At 35.5% G+C, this 13,896-nt stretch overlaps 1 non-coding gene across 1 annotated transcript; it reads right to left on the bottom strand.

Annotated features, from left to right (window-relative positions):
* Positions 1-12,946: 12,946 nt before the first annotated feature.
* On the bottom strand, positions 12,947-13,028 carry TRNAS-AGA (transfer RNA serine (anticodon AGA)). Its single transcript has one exon. It is a non-coding gene; the product is annotated as a tRNA-Ser (tRNA).
* Between the last annotated feature and the right edge of the window lie 868 nt (positions 13,029-13,896).

Here is a 13,896-nt window from a genome sequence, read left to right as displayed (position 1 = left end):
CGGATGATGAGAAATCCGAAGAACAAGTTGAAGGAGGAGTGAATTATTTAGCTTTTACTGCTTCTTATGATAATGGCTATAAGGCTGTTAACTCACCTCATATGCTAAACAAGTCTGAAATTGAATCTGATGATGAGGTGGATTTACAAACTGCTTATAATTACTTGTTTGTGGAATGTGATAAATTGAACAAGCTGAATAGGAGAAATTTAAAAAAATTTGAAAGAAGCTGAACTTGAGAAAGAGAGATTAATGAAATTTATGGATGAATGTCTAGCTATTCGAAACACCTTGACTTCTGAAAACCTCATGCTGATTGCTAAAGTTAAATCTCTGGAAAAGGATTTGAATGATTCAAATTATCATTTAAAGAAATTTTCTAGTGATAAATTGAATCAAATGTTAGGAAATCAGAAACATTCATATGATAGGACTGGATTGGGTTTTAATAAACATGTTGATTCATTTTCTTCAAATGTTGCTACCACTTCTAAGATTATGTTTGTGAAACCTAAAATGAAAGATGTGGTAATTGAGAACTCGTGTTTACCTAAAGAAAGCTCAGAAGATGTGACCAAGAAGAATAAGTTAAAATTCAAGGTTCCGGTAAGGACTAGCTTTAATTCTAAGTTTATCCCTACGTGTTATCACTGTGGTGTCAAAGGTCATACTCGACCAAATTGTTTTCAAATTAGGGCTAAACAACCATGATCTCAGTAGAATATCCCTAGACTAGATGAACCTGGAATTGGGAATCAATTAAAGGTTTTAACTGCTCAAGTGAAACTCATTAGTGAGAAGTTAGCAGCTTTGTCAAATTCTGTTGATGTAAAAGGTATGTCTAATTTGATTGACAATCATGTGAAAACACCTCCTCAAAAGGAATAGGTCTGGGTTAAAAAGAAAGGTCATCTATGCTTAGTTGCTCATACTGCCTTAAGTGTGCTTAACTCATGTTTCTGGTTTCTGGATAGTGGTTGTTCCAAACATATGACAGGTGATAAGTCTCTATTCAAAGAACTTAAAGAAGGCAAAGGAGGTGGAAGCATCATTTATGGAGATGGTAGCAAATCGAAGGTGATCGGTCAAGGAATTGTGGAAATTTTCGGTGCTCCTACTCCACAAGAAGTGTTGTATGTTGAAGGACTCAAGGCAAATTTATTGAGCATTAGTCAGTTTTGTGATTATGATCTAGTGGTTCAGTTTTCTAAGAAAAAATGCAGCATCTTTGATTCTCAAGGAAAATGGTTGATGGGAGGAGAGTGCACTGTTGACAACTGCTATTGTCTCCCCTCAAGTTCTCAGATAAAATGCAACAAGGCAACCCTGGACACTGGAGAATTGTGGCATCAACGGCTGGGACATCTAAATTTTCATGATCTGGTCAAAGTCTCAAAGACAGAAGCCATAGCTAATTTACCTAAGATTCATCTGGCTGATAAAGGAAAGTGTGGACCATGTCAATTAGGACCATGTCAAGTATTTTTACCTCTAGAAACTTAGAGCTTCTTAACATGGATCTCATGGGGCCTACACGGACAGCTAGTATGGGAGGCAAGAAATACATTATGGTGGTCGTAGATGACTTCTCTCGATATACATGGATCATTTTGTTAAGAGAGAAATCTGAGGCATTTGAACAAGCTCAGATCTTGTTCAATAAGATACAAAATGAACAAGATTGTCTCATCAAACGAATTCGTAGTGTGATCATGGCAGAGAATTCGAGAATTCCAGTTTTGAAGATTTTTATGCTTAACAAGGTATCAAACAAGAATTCTCATCTCCCATAACTCCTCAACAAAATGGGGTAGTCGAACGGAAAAATAGAGTCATTCAGGAAATTGCTAGAGTCATGATACATGCTAAGAATTTGGCACAACATTTCTGGGAAGAAGCAGTCCATACGGCATGTCATATTGTAAATCGACTTTTTCTTAGACCAACAACTACCAAGACACCGTATGAGCTATGGCGAGGGAAGAAGCCCACTGTCAAATATTTTCGGGTGTTCGGAAGTATGTGCTACAATCTTAGTGCTAGGGAGAACTTGGGGAAGTTTGATGCGAAGAGTGACGTAGGAATTTTTCTAGGGTATTCCACTACAAGTCGAGCTAGTCTAGTGTATAACACAAGGACCAAGTCAGTAATGGAATCAGTCAATGTTGTCATCGACGATGAAACTACCAAGGATCACCTTGCGGAAGAAGAACCTCATGTTGAGGGGGAGCAAGTTGATATTTCTGATAAGACTCATGAACCTCCTAGTCTGAATGTTTCAGCAGTTCGTACGTCAATATCTTCAGCTGCAGAAGACATGACTCCTTCACCAGTTCCAAACATGGTTTCTCATGTACCATCCTCCAAAGTTAAACTTAATCACCCTAGAGAAAATTTGCTGGGAAATGTTAATGAAGGTTTACGACTGCGAAACAGGGTGGTTAATCAAGTCTCTTATTCCTGTTATCTTTCTCAAATTGAGCCAAAGAAAGTTAATGAGGCATTAGAGGATGAGAGTTGGGTTGCTGCTATGCATGATGAACTCAATCAGTTTGTTCGGAATGATGTATGGAATTTGGTTCCAAGACCAAAAGATCAAAATATCATTGGCACTAAATGGATATTCATGAATAAATTCGATGAGCATGGTATAGTGGTAAGAAACAAGGCTCGATTGGTTGCTCAAGGATACACTCAAGTTGAAGGGGTGGACTTTGATGAGACGTTTGCACCAGTAGCCAAATTAGAATCCATCAGAATTTTGTTAAGCATCTCATGTCATCTCCAGATAAAATTGTATCAGATGGACGTTAAGAGTGCTTTTCTTAATGTCATTCTTCAAGAAGAAGTGTATGTAGCTCAGCCAAAAGCGTTTCAGGATCCAACATATCCGGAACATGTGTTACAAGCTGAAAAAGGCACTTTATGGATTGAAACAAGCTCCAAGAGCATGGTATGAACGTTTGACTACATATCTTCTTGAACATGGGTTCATCCGAGGACCAGCTGACCGTACCTTGTTCATCCGTAGGAAAGGCAGCCAACTACTCATTGTCCAGATTTATGTAGATGACATTATTTTTGACTCTACAGTCGACTCACTAGCTCATCAATTCTTTAAGGAAATGAAACAAGAGTTCGAAATGAGTATGATTGGTGAATTGACTTACTTTCTAGGTTTTCAAGTCCAACAATCCAACAAAGGTATCTTTGTGTCTCAACCAAAGTATGCCAAAGATCTTGTGAAAAGATTCAGTTTGGATGGAAAAAGTCATACTCGCACACCCATGAGTACGAGTGTTAAGCTGAGTGCAGATGTAGCTAGGAAATCCGTTGACCAAACCTTGTACAGAAGCATGATAGCCAGTCTACTCTACCTTACAACTAGTCGACCAGATATATCATTCAGTGTGGGTGTATGTGCTCGATTTCAAGCTAATCCAAAGGAATCCCACCTAACAGCAGTTAAACAGATCCTTAGATATGTAAATGGCACTATCAATTTTGGGATTTATTTTTCTACTAACACAAATCTTGAGCTTGCAGGATATTCTGATGTTGACTGGGCCGGTAATGCGGATGATCGAAAGAGTACATCTGGCGGATGTTTTTATGTGGGTACAAACTTGGTCGCCTAGATGAGTAAGAAACAAAACTCCATCTCTCTTTCTACTGCTGAGGCCGAATATATAGCTGCTGGGAGCTGTTGCACACAGCTAATTTGGATGAAGCAACTTCTTGCAGACTATGGATTTGCTCAAAGGAAGATGATTGTTTATTGTGACAAGACTAGTGCCATAAACATCTCGAAGAATCCGGTCCAACATTCAAGCACGAAACACATTGACATTCGTCATCATTTCATCCGTGACTTGGTGGAGAACTAGGTGGTATCTCTTGAATTTATGCCTACTAACCATCAATTAGCTGACCTGTTTACTAAACCTCTAGATGGATCTAGGTTTGAGTATCTTAGAAATTCTATTGGTGTATGCAATCTTTCATAATTGTATACATAGAACATGCCTAGAAATTAAGCATATTGATATTTTTCTGTTGCTGTTCTAAGGCATTTTTTTTGCTTTTTGTTTTTTTTTTTTCTTTGGTTCTGTTATTTTTGTGCTATTTTTTTTCTTGTTTAGTAGTCAATTTCTCATGTATTGTTCTCAAATGAATATTTTACATATGAGTGGGGTCAATAATTCTGCAATTTACATCTAATGTTTCATATGTTTTATGATCTACCTTATTCTTCTGAAGACTGTTGAGGGTGTAAGAGTCAGTTTTTCTCATGTTCGCAATGGTGCACTATTTGCCACCATTAAGTTTGTATTTTGATATGTGTTTGGGAATTCGGATCAAACATTTTTTTTGGAAGATAGTAGTGTCATTTCTATCCACTTGACCAACTAGTTAGTTGAACCTAGCTCTTAAAAATTTCGACATTTTCTTAAAAAATAAAAAAAATAAACATAAAGAGGGGTGAAATATCCTAAAATGACTTATGTTTGCTTCTATATGTCCCTATAGAGAGAATCAGTGATCAAATCATTGCGGAAATAAATGGTTACTAAAGGACATGATGAAAAGCGAATGATTAGTCTCAGGGGGAGTGTATCGGATGAGGGACTCTAGGTCCTAACATTATAAGGTTTGATTGTGTCTTGAATCAGACTATTTGTCTTTCATTTACTAAATGTCTGTCTAGATTTGCCTTCCACTGATAAAATTTTATTTAATGGGAGTTTTCGCACACTACACCCTCGAATGAGTTTTCTGAATTATTGCTTACTTGGCTGAATTCACAAAAAAATAATGCTTCAAGCATATGGTACATTTATGGTAGGTGTGTAGTTTGTTGATCACTCCGGATTATTAAGATATTCATACGGACATGCATAGTTATTGGATATCTATACAAGTTGTGTTTTATTTTTATTTTTATTTTTTAAAAAAAAAGGCTTTATTTTTTTCGATTTGTTTTAAAATTGAGAGGGAGGATGTCCGGACACGGCACTTACCTGTCCGGACACGCCTATCGTATTTTTTTTTAAAAACCTGAAATCTCTTCTTTTTCCCCATTTCCTCCTTCTCTCTCTTGGCCGAAGCACTCTTTCCTAAATTTTTTTTCGTTGTGTTATTTTTTTTTCTTTCTCTGTGATTCCATCTTTACAACTTAAAGGCTCAAAACTTCCATCACCCAAGAAAATGGTGTATCCAATGTCAGAATCCACACCTAGGAGGAAGCACACTCGAGAAGAAAAATCAATCTTACAAGACAAAATTCTAACACACAACATTGTGATTGAACGTGAAGTGGAGCAAAATGATCTTTGAGTTGAACCCTTTCGGTTCATTTATGAGATATTCCGGGCCAATCAATGGACATCTTTGTTCGTTCCTGTTAATGCACACACTCGGTTAGTTCGGGAATTCTACTACAACATCGAAGATATTGACTTGGTTGGTGACCCGTCATTCAAGACCAAGGTCTCCGGAAAAACTCTCACTATCACTTCTGAGTTGATAAGTGAAGTTACTGGGATTCCATTGACGAATGAGAAGCCACTTCCATTTCTAGAGACTGATACACAACCAACCAAAGCTGAAATCATGGCGGTTCTTAATCCGAGTAGGGAGCTTGTATGGGATGAAGACAAGAACAAAATTCCCATTGGTTATGTGTGGGTTCCAGAAAGGCTGTTAACACGGATTGTGCTGCAAAATATCTGGCCAATATCTCGAAATAGTCATGTGACCATTGAACGAGCAATGATGATATATGGCATCATTAACCGTGTTGAGTTCTGTTTATGTACTCATATGGTGTTGACAATGATTGAGCTTCATGAAGATCATTCTATTGCCTTACCCTATGGCGGCCTCATCACAAAGATCTTGCAAGCCACATTGCCTAAAATTGTTGCAAATGAACATGTGGAATCTCCTGAAGGTTACTTTGGAAAAGCAACAGTGATGAAGTCCAATGCCCAACTTCATAGGCTTCCCGCTCCAGCTGACCATGCTCCTCCAATAGTTCAAGATCCTCTAGCTGTGTCCTTCTCGGGAACATCTGATGTTTTTAGTCAATTAAATAAAATAATTGACTTACTTCAAGCTCAAGGCCAAAGCATCAAAGCTATCAACAAACGCCTAATGACTTTGGAGCAAGATGTAAAGCAAATAAAGGATAGTTTTTGGCAAGAATAATTTTCATTTTTTTTGTTTGCTTTGCTTACAAATCGAATGCCATTATGTGATGGGACTATTTTTGTTTATTATGTCTACTTATTTTAGATTTAATGGGTTGGTTTTTTTTTTTTTTTTTTTAACTCTAGAATTCCATTTGTTTTTGTGTTTCCTTTTGTCCTTCAGAGACAAAAAGGGGGAGTTGATGTGTCATTTTCATGTATAATTTTTTGTGTCCCCGAATGGCCAAAGGGGGAGTTTGTTAGTTTATGTTTTGGCACATTCGATTTGCATGTAAGTTTTTGAAAATGTGCACCTCAGCATTTTCAGAAAGGAGGATTCTAGAAGGCCCTGTCCGGACCGCCAGAAGCCAGGTCCAGACCCAATATCTAGAAAACACACTTTGAAGGGCCTGTCCAAACCGTCAGAAGCCGGGTCCGGACACTATATCCAGCTAGGGGTGGCAAAATGGGTACCATACACGACCCGATTACGACCCGCGGGTACCCATTACACGATTAGCCTATACCCAGACACGACCGTTTAGCTAAACGGGTAATCTGGTTTGACACGATTATGACATGAAAATAACCGGGTAACCCAACACGACCCGTTTTACCCGTTTAAAATAACCGGGTCTAAACAGGTAGACACGACCCGATTACCCTAAACTATAAAATTTTAAAAAAAAAATTAAAATTCAAAATTGTAATAATAATGCTAATACTGTAATACATCAATATAGTCAATGCAAAAAATTGAGTTCTAAGAGATTAAAGGCTTTAATAAAGGATAAGAAAAAAAACAAAAAAAAAATTAGAAAGTGACCGTAATTGACAAATTGTATTCCAAAATAAATTACTAAACTCATAATTTCACCTAAACTTAAAAGTTAAAAGTTAAAACAAGTAAATTCATTTATTAAAATAGTCCACTTATAATTTAGTCCCACATGTAACAAAAGTGTTAAAAAATTAATTTGAACAAAGATACAAATTCTCATACATTTTTTTTAGCATCCAAACCTAGGCCAAGACTCAATATTTTTGAATTCCATGAGAGCCATAGAAGACCAAGACCCTTATTTAATTGTGCAAATACATTTATCAAAATGTGTAATATAATAGAATAGTTATAATTTAAGTGATTTTCATTTTAGCAACGACAAGGTAAAGTACAGTAAAGTTTTTCTAAAGATCACAAATTTGTTATCCGAAACAAACAATGACATCAATGCTTAGGGAGTTCTTCATTAGTAGACATTAGAATTTCATCTGTAGTGTTTTACATGCATAGGCCAGCAATTAATTGAGTTTTTTTTTTTTCTGAAGCAAAATTAATTAATTGAGTTAATTAGCACCAATAATTCCATATCATTAATTTTTGTATATATAGTCCAGTACTGATCATCCATGCCTATCCTCTCTTATCATCATCACTAGACCACCTTTTCCAGCTCTAATACAATACAATGGAAGAGTGAGAGACCAAGTGAGAGGGAGTCAGGGAGAGGGTTAGGTTACAGAATACAGAGACTGATTTTTTGTTCAAAAATCAAAATGGTAAAGAGTAATCAGTAAAGTAAGTTAAGTAACTGACGTGAGAGTCATGAGACTCGTGAGTGAGCTGTGAGTCGTCTGACTCTCCTCAGTCCTCACGCGAAAAAAATCAAAAAAAAAACCAAGTCGGCGGGTCCAGGAAAAAAAAAAAACCGGGTCTGGCGGGTCAACCCGCCAAACAGGAAATTTTCGGGTCTTAATCCGGTAGACCCGATTACGACCCGAACCCGATTAGCCCAAACCCAATACCTTTTTTTCGTGTCGGGTTCGCGGGTCGTGTCAAATTGCCGGCCCTATATCCAGCAAGCTGCTTTTGAGGGGCATGTCCGGACCTCATAAGCTAGGTCCGAACCCAATTTCCAGCATGCTGCTTTTGAGGGGCATGTCCAGACTGCTAGAAGCTGGGTCCGAACCCAATTTCCAGCAAGCCCATTTTGCATGGCATGTCCGGACACACAACTTGGCTGTCTGGACACCAAGTGGTTACGCATATGTAACCCTAGCCGTGTCCGGACACCCACTTATCCCTGTCTGGACATGGCTGCTAAATTTCTGTTTTTTTTTTTCTATTTAAACAATTTGTTTTGCCTAATACATGTACGTATTTTGAGAGCAAAAACAGAGAGCTTAGAGAGAGATATTGTTCTAGTTTATGTGAGTAAAGATTAAATACGTGAAGCCAATCAGAGTTCCGGTGAAAGGAAATCTTATAGAAGAATTGTGCCAGATGTTCTGGAAAGGGCTACTGCGGTAGAAATCAAGTAGGTCGCTTGTCATGTGCAAGGACGAGTCAATTGCAAAGGTTTTGTAATTCTTCTTGTATTCCTTATTCTTCTTATAGTGGATTGATTTCCTGGATTTGGCTGCCCCGGAGAGGTTTTACATTTAGAGAGTTCTCTAAATGGTTTCCTCTTCATAACCAAATATTTGTGTTCTTGAATTTCATTACATATCTGTATTTGGTTGATTATTAACTGTTAGGTTAGATCTTTTTTCGCTTAATATTTGTGAAACACCTAGACCTTTAAATAGGTGTAGTTTGGAGACGTATTTAGGTTTTTTCACATTTCGAATAGGAGAGACCACAATAGCTCATTTCAAGAGAGAGAAATCACAAATGAATCCATTTAGGGTTAGAAACAAACCACAAATTCTTAATAATTCTTCATTAATCTGTTTGTTACATGGGCCCCTTCTTTATACTACTATTGTCTACGAAAAAAAAAGTGAAAGAAAGTCTAAGGAACTACTTCTTCCAAAGGCAAAGCAATACTACCACAACTAGACTTGATTAAAAGGCTACTACTACACGTTACATTAAAAGACTATAAAGAAGACATGTAAATAAGTAGAGCTAGGATTCCCACATCGCTACTGCATTGCACGTCCTTGGACTTTTTCAGCCTTCATTGGATTCATTTGTGGTCTCTCCTACTCGATAGAAGCCATTGTGGTCTCTTTTACTAGACATGGCATTAGAACCAAAGCAACGATGTACTAGTATAAAGAATGAGCCAATGTAACTGACAGATTAATGAAGAATTATTAAGAACTTATAGTTTGTTTCCAACCTTAATTGGATTCATTTGTGGTATCTCCTACCCCTAAAGAAGCTAATTTTATCAATATATTTTTGTTATTAGTTGTGGAATTCCATCAATGTGGATGTCGAACTCTCTTTTAATTAAGTCTAATTGTAGTAGTACTATTCCTTTTACATGGAACCCCACAATTAATAGCACAAATACATTGATAATATTAGCTCCTTTTGGGTAGGAGAGACCACAATAGCTCTTTTTAGGTAAACAAGACCACAATAGCTCTTTTTGAGTAGGAGAGACCACAATAACTCATTTGACCACAAATAAACCTAATTAAGGTTGGAAACAAGCCACAAGTTCTTAATAATTCTTCATTGATTTGTATGTTACATTGGCCCCTTATTTATACTACTCTTGTCTACGAAAACAAACCCGAAAGAAAGTCTAAATAACTACTTCTATCAAAAGTAAAAGGAATACCACTACAACTAGAAGGCTACTACTACAAGTTCCATTAAAAGACTATAAAGAAGATAAATGTGTAAATAAGTAGAGCTAGGATTCCCACATTGCTACTGCATTGCACGTCCTTGGACTTTTCCAACATTCATTGGACTTTTCCATTAAAAAACAAAAAAAAAAAAGTGTCGAACCTTTAAAGGTATCATATAAAGCTTCTTTTTTCCTTTTTCTATTTTCTTTTTCTTCGTTTTATATAGAATTCAAGAAAGAAGATGAGAGAGAAAGAGGAATGTTAGGGTTTTTTTTTTTTTATTATTCTTTTAAATGTGATGTGGTTTTTAAAATCACCATTAAATTTGAGATGGTCATTTTTAAATTTTTGATCTATTGATAATTTTAAAAGTCATAATATTATATTTAAGAGGACACACAGAAGATTTTTAGACCTCTTTCTAACATTACTTGAGTGAAAATTGGAAAGGAAAAACATGATTTGTTTTAGAATAGAACATAATGACAATTTATGTGATTCAAGCCACTCAGGTTTTAAGAAAAAGGTTTCACATGACAGTTTGAAGAAAAGTACAAGTAGTAGAAAAGTAAACATTTAGGACTAACAAAGAAGAGAGTAAAGGTTTTTAAGTATGAAATTTAGCCCAAGGTTGTCCTAGGTTGGGTACTGTGGTACGCTCGATAGCCCTAAGTTGAGCAGGATGATATGCTTGACAACCTTAGGTTGAGTGAAGTGGTACGCTCGACAACCATAAGTTGATCGATGACGGTGGTATGCTCGAAAACCCTAGGTTGAACAGAGTGGTACGCTCAACATATCGTTTGTAATGCCCTACCAAATATAAACGCATTATAAACAATACGCTATTACTATTACCTTTTGAGAAATTGATATAGTTCTCTGTTCTAACTTAAAATCTTACCCAATTCGTATGGAGAGACACTTTGCACATGTTCTAGAAACATATACATATCATCATAATCCCTAAAATGTACATCATTAAAACTCTATACATACAAAAGGCTTGAACCTAATCGCTCCTCCATAGAAACAACCTTGGATCTCAAAAGATGGACCATCCCCCAAACCTTAGGGGTAGTAATCCAAGTGACTGTAGGGCTCCTCCTTGCCCTTTGCTGCAAAAACTATAAAATCAAGCAATTTTACAAGAAAAAAATGGTGAATCTACTGCTTAGAAAGCAAAACCACCCAACCAATATTGTGTGTGTGATGTGATATTTACTTTAAAATTTATCTCTCTTTTGCTTATCAAATTCATTTGAAATACAAGTTGATTCTCAAACTTATGGTAAACCTTTCATTTATAGCTAGAGACTTCTTAATTCTCTTGTTATAATTGCATCACGTCTATGGAATTCAATCATTTATAAGTTGTTAATTAAAAAAAAAAAAATAGTAACACTAGGTGGACTACGTAGGAAATTACATTTATGTACGTCATTAGAAGATAAGTGGCGGGCCTTTCAAATCTGGAAGGTTTAAAGGTATGACATACTTCTCCGATCCCGCTAGAATTTGGCCAAGATTCCATCCCGCATTACAAGATAAGCGGGCCTTTCAATTGTCCAACCTTTAAAGGTATCGTATAAAGCTTCTTTTTTTTCTTTTTCTTTTTCTTTGTTTTATATAGAATTCAAGAAAGATGAGAGACAGAAAGAGTAACGTTAGAGTTTTTTTTTTTTTTTTTTTTAAATGTGACGTGACTTTTAAAATTAACAGTAAATTTGAGATGATCTATTGATAATTTTCAAAGTCACATCATATTTAAGAGGGCACAAAAAATATTTATAGCATTACTCAAGCAAAAATTGGGAAAGAAAAACATGATATTGTTTTGGAAAAACTTCACTTTAGACCCCTGAATTATCGCGCGTTTTGACAAGCCCCCAACTTCAAAACCTCTCAATTTGAACCTTAAACTTTCAATTGCAGTCAATTTGAACCACTCCATCAGATTTAGCAATTAGAAATACCAAAAAAGACCAAAATATCCATAATTTTTGTTTTTTTTTATTAAAAAAAAACAAAAAGTTTTGGAATTAAAGGTAAATTTAGAATTTTATAAAAAATTCAGGGGTATAAACGTCATTTAACAGAGGAGTTCAAATTGACTGCAATTGAAAGTTCAAGAGTTCAAATTGAGAGGTTTTAAAATTTGGGAGGAGCTTGTCAAAACACGCAATAATTTATGAGATTTAAAGTGAAGTTTCCTATTATTTTATAATAAAATAGAATGTGGAGTTACGCCATTTAAGCCACTCAAGTTTTATAAAATGGGCCTCTGCCCGTAGTGGTTGAGAACCAATAGCAAAATTAGATTGTGGTGGCTGCACTTGCATGCATCATGCATGACTTAGATGACTCTATGGCTTCGGTCAAATGTCGAAAGAAAATCCGGGCAGCATATTGTTGGTTTTAGTCTGTCCGTGATATGTGGAAATGATGATGATGATTTCTTTAACATTCCATAAATTAATTATGGAGAATAAGAACCGACTCTAATATAACACAAAAATCCCCATACTATACTTCCTTTCCTTTGTCACCTTTCGGTGGATGGATATGAAGAACTCATAATCATTTATTTATTTCTTTACACATGCTATTTCTAAAATTTTTGTCCAATTTTTTGAATGGGTCTTACAGATTTAATGGTTGATTTGAAAATATATAAACCACTATTGCAAATCTGTTTTCACTATTGATCTACAACAACCATTGCTACGAATATGCATCATTGCTCCTGAATGAATTATTGATCACGGTTGCGAATCTACTTTTACTGTTATATTTCTTATGTAATTTTCTGTTTTACTACCTGTTATATTTGGCCGCCTATATAAGGACCAAACCTCTCCCGATAGAGGCAATAGCTTTCATCCATAAGAGGGATAGGGTATATATGAGTAGTGATAATGGAGACACTGACGTGAGTGACTATTCACTCACGCTGATTTATTTTATAATATAATTTTTTTTTTATTACTGTTCATAAATTTTCTTAAAAATATTTTATATTATAATAAACCCACTCATGCCAGCGTCCCCATTATCACTACTCGAGTATATATAGCTCGACAGGAGAATAAAAAATAGCAATTCACTTGTTGGTATTGATAGGCTTGAATTGTCATTTTTCAAAAAGGACAAAAAAAAAAAATCGTGGCCGGCAGGATTCGAACCTGCGCGGGCAAAGCCCACATGATTTCTAGTCATGCCCGATAACCACTCCGGCACGGCCACTTTGTTGAAATAGATTGGGTTTTTATTATACAAGTATGATTGTTAAAGCTTCCGTCAAAACCAGACTAGAAATAAAGTTGCTTATAAATGAATGATAGTGAAATCAAAAATTGGACCAGTTAAAAGAGATATTGGAATTTCCAAAAGGAATCATCTGGTTCTGGTATCTCTCAAATTAAAGTGCAAGCAAGAGATGTGCACAATAGCGACATTCCATTTGGCGAACAAGCTTTTACAAAAGCTTAGGAAAAAAAAAAAAGAGAGAGAGAAAAAAGAAGAAACTTTCCAAAAGGTGGAGGCTATGAATCCAAAAGAACAAGATTAATAAATCCAACAAGTCATTAAGAGTCAAGAAAAAAATTATATAAAATAACTATAAAAGCCCATTTCAGGAAACAGTCAATATCGTACAATTAATCACGGAGGCTGATAAAGTTACAAGATAAGATTTGAAGGAATTAATTAGAATGCAAAAACTCCAGTTTTCAAAGTAGAAAAGGGTTGTTTCTTAGTCTTTGATCTATTAAAAAATTCATCAAAAGAAGTATCATAAAAAAAAAAAAAAATAATAATAATAATAATAATAATAATAAATAAAATAAAAAAGAAAGTGGTGAAATATTATAAATGTTTGAATATACGGAAAATATAACCTAACTACTCGTAAATTTTTTGTGTTTATTTTCCATATTGCTTCCGTTCTTATTCCGCATCATAATTATTTCAACAATAAAGATGAACTAACTTTACAAAACCCCCCTAAACTTCTGCGCATTTTGAAATTATTTTTTTCATGTTCAAAAACTCTCGATGAGGGCATCAAACTTTCAATTTGTTTGCAATTTTCTTCTCCGTTAGAATATTCTAT

The sequence above is a fragment of the Corylus avellana genome, chromosome ca4, assembly GCF_901000735.1.
Source record: "Corylus avellana chromosome ca4, CavTom2PMs-1.0".
Taxonomy (NCBI): domain Eukaryota; kingdom Viridiplantae; phylum Streptophyta; class Magnoliopsida; order Fagales; family Betulaceae; genus Corylus; species Corylus avellana.
This window is presented reverse-complemented; position numbering and strand designations above follow the sequence as displayed.